Source organism: Haliaeetus leucocephalus, unplaced genomic scaffold (genome assembly GCF_000737465.1).
Source record: "Haliaeetus leucocephalus isolate CR32 unplaced genomic scaffold, Haliaeetus_leucocephalus-4.0 Scaffold450, whole genome shotgun sequence".
Classification (NCBI taxonomy): domain Eukaryota; kingdom Metazoa; phylum Chordata; class Aves; order Accipitriformes; family Accipitridae; genus Haliaeetus; species Haliaeetus leucocephalus.
The window spans coordinates 2,459,867-2,463,464 of record NW_010972886.1 but is presented as its reverse complement, the minus strand read 5'-3'; positions in this window follow the sequence as shown (position 1 = coordinate 2,463,464).

Sequence of the window (3,598 nt, the reverse complement as noted above, 5' to 3'; positions counted from 1 at the left end):
AGTGTTATGTTATGGGTTCAGCATGAGAAGAATGTTGATAACACGCTGATGTTTTCAGTTGTTGCTAAGTAGTGTTTAGACTAAGTCAAGGATTTTTCAGCTTCTGATGCCCAGCCCACAAGAAGGCTGGAGGGGCACAAGAAGTTGGGAGGGGACACAGCCAGGATACCTGACCCAAACTGGCCAAAGGGATATTCCATACCATGTGATATCATGACCAGTATATAAACTCGGGGGAGTTGGCCTGGGTGGATCGCTGCTCAGGAACTAACTGGGCATCGGTCAGCGAGTGGTAAGCAATTGCATTGTGCATCACTTGTTTTGTATATTCCAATCCTTTTATTATTACTATTGTCATTTTAATATTGTTATTATCATTATTAGTTTCTTCCTTTCTGTTCTATTAATCTGTTCTTATCCCAACCCACAAGTTTTACCTTTTTCCTTCCAATTCCCTCCCCCATCCCACTGGGTAGGGGGGGTAGTGAGTGAGTGAGTGGCTGCATGGTGCTTAGCTGCTGGCTGGGGTTAAACCATGACACACGTACAGACCTTCCTGAGGAAAACCAAGCCCAAGCTTCTTTTGCAAGTCTGGTCAGTCCAGCCATGGGGGTGCTTCTGGGAAAAGAGTAGTTTTGAAAAATCCGGCTAAACACCATTTTTGAACCATGGAACCAGGTGTTTTTCCTGTCATTAGAAGGCATTTCTTAGTATTTTGTAATTTATCTTGAAGTTCTCAGGGACACAGCCCATCTCTTTGCTCCACACTGTCCAGCGTCTGCAGCACACAATGAGATCTTAACCAAGCATATTGTTAAAATGGCCAAAGCACAGGTAATACATGAGTGATAATGACTAAAAGCAAATACATGGGATTATCTCACAGTCGAACATGCCTTTGTCTCATACTTTTCCACTGTACATTTGGTTCTTTTTTAGGATCTCAAAGACTAGAGTGACAGGGCTCGTGTGCACATGGGCAATATAGCTATATGCTATGGAAAGAGATTTAAACTAGCACCACATTGCCTTCCTTAGCTACTGGGAGGAGCAGAGCCATAGTAACATGGAGATCTCTGAAGGCAAGAATATGCTGCTCCTTAACTCTGCTTACTAGCCTAGGCAGAGAATTGTACTAATACAACTCTATTACTTTGGGTATCTTGAGTAGCTTGGCTTTGATTACCCACTTCATGGCTGCGTGCAGAGCTGTGGATATATCCTGGGATATAATCTGCATTCACATAATGCAAAAGGTCAGTAGCACTGCCAGGTGAGAGTCACAAAAGCACGCTGCATATCTGCCACTGCATCTTATATAACCACTGCATCCTGCAGATACCAGATCTGCATAGGATCCTTCTCACTTCCAGCTGGAAAAGGCTTGAGCTGTGCAGGGGATCATCAGAGCTGAGTCCTAGGTAGCTTCTACCAGTGTAGAAGGCTGCTGGCTTTCAAAAGCCAGGACATGGCAAGGACTTATGAGCTGTAAGCGTGACCATAGAAAGCTTAGTTTCCTCTTTGTGGCAGAAGATAGGAGGTTTCTTCACCATAACCCCTACTCTGTAACTGGACTTCCAGATCTTCTGACATTCTAGGCCACTTGCCTTGCAGGGGAGCCCAAAGTGTATGATTAAATGCGACCTCCTCCCTGCGCAAAGAGCATTCAGTGACTGACTTCCAGCAGGACATGGTTACTGTGTATTATGTGCTTACTACGGACAACAGAGACAAGAAATGATGGACTCTTCTTCATTTGGAGATGGAGGGCCTCACATGAAAAGTGTCAGCAAGCTGACTCATGGTACTCTGACATACATTTGCTGAGGAAGATTCATCGTGGCTTACTCGTTTTTCCATCTGCATAATCTTATAGGAAGATCTGAAGATGCTCTAGAGAGCCTGAATATGACCTTTGTTTCTCTCACTCTGCTGACATAAGTACTGGGAAAAAGCGTTTAGCAGCACAGAATCCATTTTGCTTGAAGACGTTGGACAGCGAGTGAAACACAAATAAATGCAAATCTTGATTCAGTGACATCAGCATCTATGAAAACACTGTAGCTCTGATGAAGATTTCAGCTGCAAAGGGCTTCCTGTAGAGACCACAGAGAAATTAACTAGTGAGTTGATGATGCATATAGCTAGAAAATAATCTAAAATTAAAAATTAATTCAGTTTCATCAGTGGCTTCCTGAAAATAAGCAATTAATTATTTACTATGAATAGATATATATTCATCTTTTAGCATTCCACAGGTCCACATGATCTCTGGTACATCGCTTCTACATTAAAAATATCTCAAACACCATCACAGTCCTTCTTGTTGTTTTCCTCCCCAGGAAAAAGAAATCAAAGACTTGAATAGACAGAAACTGACCCCCATGCTCATTTCCACTAAGCACATCACAGAATTAAGAGGAAGCACGTAGGTAGGGAACAATTCATCATCACTTCATTTTGAGCCTTCACTTACAGCATCACCGTTCACTGACAACCCTGGCCACTAGCTATTACCAGTTTCTCATTCCAAGGAAGGTGACAGAACATAGTCAGAGATAAGAAACTTTGGGAAACTACTTCCAGTTTCTTAGAGGCTGGTGTATGCCCTGAAATTTGGAGATTAATGGTCTTTCTGTTAGAGCTTTTTTTTTTTTTTTTTTCCCTTCTTAATCCTTAGTATTGTAGCTCTAGGCATTCCCTATCCATCTCCAGACCTTTCTGGCATTCTAAATCCTTTTCTTCAGACACGAGTTTTACACTTTGGCCTTAAAATGCAACTATGGATTATGCATTCATTATACTTCCAAACACAAGCAGAATCAGCCCTTGTAAGCATTTGGAAAAAGGACAGCCTTTGAAAGCCCAATATCCTATGGGAAATGCTATGGCTGATTCACCAGGTGCCAATATTCTGTCTGGTAATTCGCAAGTGGCACCCTTCCAATTAGCGGTAGGAGACATAACCACTAATACTGCCAGCTGCTACCTGGACTGCCTTTCTTATCTGTTGTCTTTTTCTTTTCCTAGCCTGTTTGTCCTCTTGTATCTTTTGAGAGAGATTCTGCAACAAGACAAAGGCTTTAAAACACTCAATTAACATTAACTGATGCAGTCACAAAAAGGGCAAGCAGCATATCCTAGAGATAAGGCAGGGAAACAACAGAAGGTGGCAGGAGTTTTGCTGGGTAGAAGCATTCGGTCCGAGCTAGCAGAGTGGCTCTTCTCTGTCCCAGGGGGCTGGCTTTTTTGGGGGGACACAGCGGTGTGTGTTCTTCTGAAGGCACAGGTGAGTATGCTGAGTCGTGACCTTCTGCACCTGCCAGCTGGGGAGAAAGGTGTAGGTCCTGCAGGGCTCGCAGCCGTTTCTTTGATGCCACCGATTTGAGAGGGTGACCAGCGCCTGCACACGCGTTGGCATGCAGGCCTCGTTCCCCGTGTCCCTCCCCGTGTGGCAGAGCGTGTGGCTCCGCAGGACGCTGCGGGGGAGAGGGGCTGCCCTGCGGCAGGGCTGCAGGGAGAGGCGGGCCGGGCTGGCGGAGCTGGGGAGCAGCAATCCAGCGCTGCAGGCCCAGGCCGCGCTCAGCAGCGGGGCGGG